This window comes from Cololabis saira, chromosome 15 (assembly GCF_033807715.1).
Source record: "Cololabis saira isolate AMF1-May2022 chromosome 15, fColSai1.1, whole genome shotgun sequence".
Lineage (NCBI taxonomy): Eukaryota > Metazoa > Chordata > Actinopteri > Beloniformes > Belonidae > Cololabis > Cololabis saira.
In genome coordinates, this window is record NC_084601.1 from 46280180 (window position 1) to 46289336 (window position 9157).

Here is a 9157-nt window from a genome sequence, read left to right on the forward strand (position 1 = left end):
TTGGTATATGTGAACACAGCAATCGCGCTCTGAAACGGTACAAAACAAGCGTTCCGAGATCGCCTAGGAGAGGTGGTCTCGGCTCGATTCCAATCGAGACCTGAAACGGTTCATTTTTTAAATTTGTAGTGAGAACAAAATCCACACAGCAACCGACACAACTCCATTCATGTGTATGTGCAACCGCGGCGCAAGGAGAGGAGTCGGCGCAGCCTCCACCACCTTCTCTCTTATTGGACGTGCCGAGATGTCTTCCCAGTGCGGCATGGTGAAATTAAAAGATGTTCAATTCGGGCAGGGTTAGCGCAGCACAAACCCTGCGGCAGGCGGCCTTTCGTCCGCCGCTGAGCTCCGCTCTGCGCCGAGCGCACATAAATGAATGGGTAAAGCCTGATTTATGGTTCCGCGTTAAATCGATGCAGAGCCTACGCCATACACTACGCCGTAGGCCCTGCGTTGGTGTAACGCGGAACCATAAATCAGCCTAAAGCCGGCGGCTGCGGTCTGCGCTGAAAGGGGCGTGTTGTTTATCCCGGGGTGCAGAAGAGGAAACTCCTTCCGCGTTCATTTGACCAATCAGAGAGCAACTGGTTCGCGCATTGGCATTTGTTAACAGCTTTAAAACGGTACAGACGTTTGCCTTGTGAACACAAACTCAACAAACGAGAAACGGAACAACAGTATCGATTCAGCCCCTGAATCGGAACAAAACAAACGGGCCACAGGTGTGAAAGCACCCTAACATAAAAATGGCCTCCGATATAATAGTGCGGCCACTGAAATCAACGGGATCAACGGGATCAACGGGATCAACGGGATCAACGGGATCAACGACACTATGGAACTCCAGAGGCTCCAGAACCCGGAAGTGGTTTACAACGGAGTGTATGGAAGTGTCGCCCATAGAACTCATATAGAACATTAGACTGAGCATTGGCTCCATGGATCTATAATATTAACGATTGGTTCCTGGAACGTGAGAAATACGCCGCCATCTTGGAGTGGTGAACGTCAAGCTACAACAACGGTCACTGACCAGGATGGCGGGCTGGTGAAGCAGCCCTGTAGTCAGGGATACATGGAGCTGGTGGGCTGGTGGAGCAGCCCTGCAGTCAGGGATACATGGAGCTGGTGGAGAAGTCCTGCAGTCAGGGATACATGGAGCTGGTGGGCTGGTGGAGCAGCCCTGCAGTCAGGGATACATAGAGCTGGTGGGCTGGTGGAGCAGCCCTGTAGTCAGGGATACATGGAGCTGGTGGGTTGGTGGAGCAGCCCTGCAGTCAGAGATACATGGAGGTGGTGGAGCAGCCCTGCAGTCGGGGATACATGGAGCTGGTGGGTTGGTGGAGCAGCCTTGCAGTCAGGGATACATGGAGGTGGTGGAGCATATACATATATATATATATATATATATATATATATATATATATATATATATATATATATATATATATATATATATATATATATATATATATATATATATATATATATATATATATATATATATATATATATACACACATACTGTATATGTCTGTTTCGCACAAATATACCAAACACTTCTTTTGGACCTCAAGTCCTGCTATGAGCATATGCAAAACCCACACAATCAAATTCAAGTGTTAGGAAATTGCCAGCATTCCTAAAAACATCTCTACAATAACCTTCCCAATAACCGCTGCTCACAACCACACAGTGGACTTACCTAAAATTTGAGGATGACGTCAACCTTTTTTCTGGTACTCCAGTCCACAGACCTTCGACAACAACTCAGCAACAATAATTTGGGATTTTGCAAGTGGATCCCTTACCTCTGAAAATTTAGATAGGAGTTACTGGTTGTGCCGTTGGTCTGGAAAGAGGAGTTCCCATCAAAGGTGTTGTGCAACTCAGGTAGCTTGGCTGTCCAGTTATCAAAGGGTTATTAATAATTTTATTCAAGAATTATTAATAATTAATAAAGTCGACTATTTATCAAATGGAATGACCAATATGATAAATAAAATCCTCGGGGCACCACCCTGTTCCTTAAGCAGGGAAAAATGATAACTAAACAGCAGAAAATCAGTCTCATATGATTAGGATTATCCTGCATAACAGTAAATCTTACTATCACTTCCAGAATAACAATTGAAGGAGTGCAATTCGAGCTCTGGCTCTATCAAACAATCAGTTCGTGACCAAATCTTGTATGAAATAACAACCACTCATTAAAAATCAATCAGAATTTATTTACATACGGGTATCAAAAAGATGTAAATAAATACTCAATAAATCCCGATGGCACACTACGTATTATAAAACCATTACAGTTTTTCACAATTGTTTAAACACATTTATTGGAACATCAGACACAATGTGCACAACCTGAAACTAATTTTTCAGGTGGCTGAACCAATCCTGCTGAACTCCAAGCACATTTACTGCTCTAGACTCAAATTCCCATTCCATACCACACATTTCTCACAACACTACACACAATTCCCAATATCCTGCACACTCTTCCTGAATTCCCTCTCTTGCTGTTCACACAGAACACACAGTCAATCACATTTCTAAACTCCAAAGGCTGTTGTGCAATATGCAATCAGCAATTAGCCATTGAATTCATATTCATTGATGAAGCAGGGTTCAACCTTGTAAAAAGAAGGCGCCGAGGGAGGAATATCATCGGCCAGTGTGCCATCACAGAGGTCCCTGGCCAACGTGGAGGGAACATAACACTCAATCATCAATCACCACGGCGTCCTCCAGCACCATGCCACCCTTGGCCCCTACAACACTGCACTTCTTCTAGCATTCCTGGACCAGCTCTACAACATCATTGTCCAGCCAGACCAGATGGAGGACACAGAGGTGGTCAGGGTCATTGTTATCTGGGACAATGTCAGTTTCCACCGGGCTGCTCTGGTCCGTGAGTGGTTCAGGGTCCATCCAGAAGTTGATGTCCTATATCTCCCTCCATACTCTCCCTTCCTCAACCCAATTGAGGAGTTTTTCTCTGCCTGGAGATAGAAGGTATACGAGAGAAATCCTCAGACACGGATCCCACTGCTGCAGGCCATAGAGGACACATGTGGCGATGTCACTGCTGAGGCCTGTCAAGGTGTAGGAGATTCTCCCTCCACTGCTTGACCAGGGAGAACATCGCCTGCGACGTGGACGAGCTCCTTTGGCCAGCCAGGGATGAAAGGCAGGATGCAGCCTAATACTTTTGTTCTGTTTCTATTTTCTGTCAAGTTTTCGTCCACAGCTTGCTGTGATGTCCAGTGGACTGCACATTTTGAGTCCAAATACTGTAAAATATTACTGTATTTGTTGTTACAGTAAAGAATTGTGTGTTGTTTTCTATTTGAGTAGCCTATACATAAGAATACTATATGGTGACACATTACATCCAACAGCTGAAGGTGTAACACTGAACATACAAATGCAGGATTCTACTGAGACATTCATATAGTGTTTTCCATTCATACTATAGTGTCTTACATTTTGCACATCAGTGTTCAGTGAGTGCTTAGAAATGTCTACTCAAATGATGTATGTGTTTGGCATTTGAGAAGGAAATACCATTTAGTGAAGAGTTAACACTGTTTTGAGGGGAGAGTGTGCTTTTGCAAGAGAAGTGTAGGATTTTGCATTTTGTGTGTGAGTTTTGTAATTTTTGTTTAGAGTTTTGAGAAAGTGAGGTAGTCTATCAGGAAATGTGTTTAAACAATTGTGAAAAACTGTAACTAACTAGAAAAACAACAATCAATAAAAATGAAATGAAAGTTAAATGCATGGAATGAAAAGAAAAGAATCAAATGTAATAATAAACATGGTATCAACGAACATGTACGGTTTAAGACACTGTGGCTGCATAAAGATGGCTGCCCTATTTAAAGATGGCGGAACCCTCTTTAAGCCACGTGCAGATCTAGACCGGATGTTACTCCCGGTGTTTTAAACGTGACTACGGCAGAAAACAGCGCTTTAAAACATGAATGACTAGCAGAAAGTGGTGACTACAAATTAATGACAACAGTCATGATGATAATGTAATCTCAGCTCTGAACACCGATTTAGCTCTGAAAACGCTCTTAAGTTACTGATAACCCAGGTCTCAAAACCTCACACACAATTCTGAAACACTCTTAGTCCTACTGAACACTGCTCACGGGCTCACGTCTCCTCTGGGATCCGGATCGGGTGCCTGCGGGTTTTGTCGACTGGGCCGTCCCTTCCCCTGAAACGGATTAGACAGCAGCGGGGCCGCCTCGTGCCGGGCCGTGATTCCGGACCAACGGACGCTCCCACGTATTCCTAGGCGCGGCGGGGGGACCGGACTCTCCTGCCGTGGTTCCCTGCTCGCCGGTCCCATGCAAGGCATGCTGGGGGTTGTAGTTCATGGCAAGAAGGCCATTTTTGGAGGCACATTACAGCCGATTTTCAGCTGAGCAGTTTCAAAGTTGAATATACACATTCACAAAATGTTCATACATTTTATAAGTTCAGAGTTCACATGGGCACATGGGCGACGCCCAACAAAGGTCTATTGTCATCCGGGTCACAGCACCAAATTGTTGAAGAATAATATAAAGTCCAGTTCAGGAATCCGCTGTGGGATTGAGAGATTTTATTCAGCCGGCGGTGAGCAGACCTACACAGACGCGTCTCTTGGTTGGTGTGCCGACCCAGAGTGATTTGGCCACAGGGTTTTTATACAAAAAGTTCAAAGCGCAGATGGTAAGAATGAACAATTAAAGGTAAAAGACAAAGAGCAATTAAAATCTGTTTACAGTCAGATGTGATCGTTCTGTTTGGAACTACCCCCTGAGGAGTCAGGAAGTCCATGATATGGCATCTCCGTGGATCAAGTCCTCGTCTCTGCAGGGGCTGGAAGTCAAAGCCACTTCCACGGTGCCGTCTCAGCAGGGTTCAGGACGCCGGAACTTGCGTGACAATGGGTCAAGCGGGGGTATGAGGCTGGGGAAACCTGCAAGGCGTCGTTCCCCTGCAGGGGTTTCAGGAAACTGGAACTTGCATGACAATGCGTCTCAACACTCTTTAAATTAATTCTGGTCTTTCTGCGCTGCTCGTTCCCTCAGCCGTCTGTCGCCATGATGCTTACATCTTATATAGCGGCTAAGCAGCTAAGTTAGTTTTTCTTCCGGTAGTTTAACTTCCGGTCCGCCCCCCTAATCAATCAGAACCTTCCGGTCTGTTCCCCTATCCAATCAGAACCTTCCCAACCCCCAGACCTGTAGAGGAATTGGAGAAAGACCATCAAACGTGTTTTCCATGGAAACCTCAATTCAAAATTACTATTTCAATGTAAACTCCAAGGAAAATAGTTTAATCCTGAATTATTTAATTCCGAATAATTAAAAAACATCATGTGACTTCCTGTGACGTCATGATTGAGATAAGAACCTAAACACAAAGCTCCCGTCTGAAAGTTTAAATTGATCTTTCTACATAAACTGTTTGTGGAAGAACGAGCTCCACAAACGAGCAAGATAAAGTCCAAGCAGAAACGACTGGAGCAGATGAGGAGACAAGGAGATGGGTGGCCCCGAAAGTAACTTTAAATCTTAAACTAAAGTTATCAGCGGCTCCTGCGAGGGAACGGAGAACTGTTCACTGTTCACTTCACTTCTCTGACAAACTAACTCCAGAAAACAAGACGTGAAACCAAGACGGACTCAGCCAAACCAAAACCTCTCTAGATACTGGAGCTGTCGGTGCATGATCTAAAAGACCAAGATTTCAGATGACACAGTCTTACTGTCTCCTCTTCAGGGACCAATCAAATCACGGCTGTTTCCTCCCTGAATTTATCACATGGTGTGAAGATCCCTCGACCTAAATGTACCAAAATCCACAGAAATGATCAGAGATTTCAGGAAATCTAGACTGGACCCCAAACCCAGCACTATTCACAACGAAGAGGTACAAATACTACAAACGTACAAATACTTGGGCACTGTGTTTGACGCGCAACTGAAATCCAATGAAAACACTGAGGGCGTTGTAAAGCGAGCGAACCGAATGATCGTCTGCTGAGGAAACTGTTCTGGTATCAGAAATATCTGGTGAATCTTTTATCAAACTTTTGTTGAGAGTCTTAACATTTTCTTTTCTATGTTGGTTTGGTGGTTTATCTATGAAAGACAAGAAGTGTCTGGATGATGATCAGAGTTTGCTCTAAAACGGATCAGCAGGCTTCCGGTTTGGCTGATGGAGTGACCAGACGCACGACGAGATCGCTCTCCCAGACATATCACAACTAACCCATAAACTAACTCAAAATTCAGTATCATTCGATAATAAGAATAGATGGATGGGGGAAGAACACTTAGAAGCCAAAAAACTGAAGGAAAGGAGTCTACGAAACAGGAAAACACGACGGCGACCAGAGTCAACAGCAACGAAGAACTAGAAACAAACATGGTGCCCGCGGACATAATTAAGGCAATTAACGACTTAAAAACTGACTTAAAAGGTGACAACAATACCTTGAGGCAAGAAATCACGCAGCTTGGACAAGAAATCAACTGTAAGCTTGATCGACTCGGAGCAGAAGTTCACAGTCTAACGGACCGGGTGGAAGAAGCTGAGGATGGAGACAGTCGAGAGATGGGCGACTGATGCGACCGAGGCTCTCGATACCTGCCTTAAACAGCAAAGAACCCTGCAATATAGACTAAACGACCTCGAGTCAAGATCCAGACGTAATAACATCCGTATCTTCGGAGTGGCGGAAGGAGAGGAGGGAGAGGACTCGGTGCCGGAGTTTGTCGAGGCGCTCATACGCTCCAAGCTGCCGGTCCCGGAACACACGGAGCTAAAAATACAGCGCGCCCATCGAACCGGACCTCAGAGACCCGCTCCGGATAAACCCCCGAGAGCAATCATTATCAACTTTCAGGAATTTGCGATCAAAGAACGGGTTTTAAAAGAGGCATGGAAGAAAACCAAGGCGGGAAAAATCCAGCTGAATAACAAGACCCTCTATTTTGATCACGACTACACGGCAGAGGTTGTTAAGAAGCGCAAGGGGTATAATGCTATTAAAAAAGCTCTGAAAATGAAGGGAGTCCGCTTCCAAACCCCTTTTGTAAACATGCGGATCCACTGGGAGACAGGAGCTCAATTCTACAGCAGCGCTGCGGAGGCGAGAGCGGAGCTGATGAGACGGGGAATCACGGTGGAGGAGGAGGCGGCCCCGCCCGCAGGTGAGACTGACTGGGGAGCGCGCTTGGGAGAGCTGCTGGGATCCTGGCAGACGGTGACGGGACCTCGCGGGGCGGAGGCTGACGTCACCCAGAGAGCGAGGAATAAACTTCAGGGTTTTCAAAGTGGACGGGCCGGCCAGAAGTGATTCAAAGAGGTGATATGGATATTTAGAAAAAAAAAAAAAAAAAAAAGAGGAAAGAAGAAAAACAAGAAAAAAAAAAAAAAAAAAAAAACACAACACTCTAAGCTGGTGTGATTATTGCTACTATGAAGCTGGAATACAAGGACTGAAGTGGAGTAAAATTTGGCTTTGTATATATTTTCAAGTTGTCTGGGAGAGACAACCTCATGTTAGTTGGACTTTAGGATGGTGGGGCTAGTCTCATGCGACAGCTCAGCCACCCTATTTATAGGGCCCTTTCTTAGTGATTGGACTTTCCCTCGACCCACCAACGGGGTCTCGGTGAGGAGTTATCCCCTCCCAGTTTGGAGGTCAGTTATTTTTTATGTTCAGTTTGTGTTGTTTGGTTTTATTCTTTCTTTTTCCCTTGGGTGGGGGCAACACTATTGCAATGTCATTTTTTTGTTTCCATGTTTAAATAAATAATGTCACATAATTTGAAAATAGCTTCGCTAAATGTGAATGGCTTGAGCAACCCGGTTAAGAGGAGCAGGCTGCTCGCTAAAATTCGGAAGGATAAGACCCAAGTGGTTCTCTTGCAAGAGACACATATGTCAAAACAGGAACACGAGAAGTTAAAAAATTTTGGGTACTCAAATTCATATTTTAGTTCATGTAAAAATAGCAGGAAAAGAGGGGTGGTGACGATGATAGCTAATTCAGTAAACTTTGAACTAATTAAAGAAAAAAGAGATGATGCCGGTAGATATGTAATAATCAAAGGCAGGGTGGATAATGTTTTGGTCACCTTTGTGAATGTCTATGTTCCTCCGGAGAGTGACAGAACTTTTTTCAAAAAATTATTTGACTTGATTATCTCTGAAAGTGAGGGCATCCTTGTCTGTTCGGGGGATTGGAATACAATTTTGAACTGCCATTTGGATACAAAAAGCACAAACAGACACAGGTCCCCAAAATCAAAAGACCTGAATATCCTGATAAAAGAGGCAGGCCTGTTCGATGTCTGGAGAAGTATCCATGCGAGGGATAAGGAATTCACACACTACTCGGCTACACACAAAGTACATTCTAGATTGGATTTTTTTTTGATGAATACCATAGATAGGCACAGGGCTCATGAATGCACAATTGGAACAGCAGATATATCGGACCATAATATTGTCTATCTGAAAATATGCTTAAATAAGAAGCCAAGGAGTACAATATGGAGATTGAATACTGGAATTTTAAATAAAAAATCCACAGTGGAGGAAATTAAATTTGAAATTAAAGAATGTATAAATGACAATAATGATGGTCAGGTCAATCCAACTACTGTGTGGGATACAGTCAAAGCAGTTATGAGAGGTAAACTAATATCAAGAACAGCATATATGAGGAAGGCGAGGACACTGAAATATGACCAATTAGAGATGGAATTGGAAAAATTGGAAAAAACTCAACCTAAAAGTGACAACAAAGATTTAATAGGGACTCAGATCAAAGACGTGAGGAAACAAATAGAAAATCTAATGAATGAGGAACTAGAAAAGAAACTGAGATTCTCAAAGCAAACCTTTTATGAATCAGGCCCACGGGCAACACGAATATTAGCAAGGCGTCTTCGCACGCAACAAATAAAAAACTCAATAAATAAGATCAAAGATCCTTTAACAAACACAATAAAATATGAGCCAGAAGAAATTTATAGGATTTTTAAAAACTACTATGAGACCCTATATACACAACCTGAGGGGGTTGATGTTGACGAAATAGAACATTTCCTGTCGTCACTGGATCTCCCATCACTAG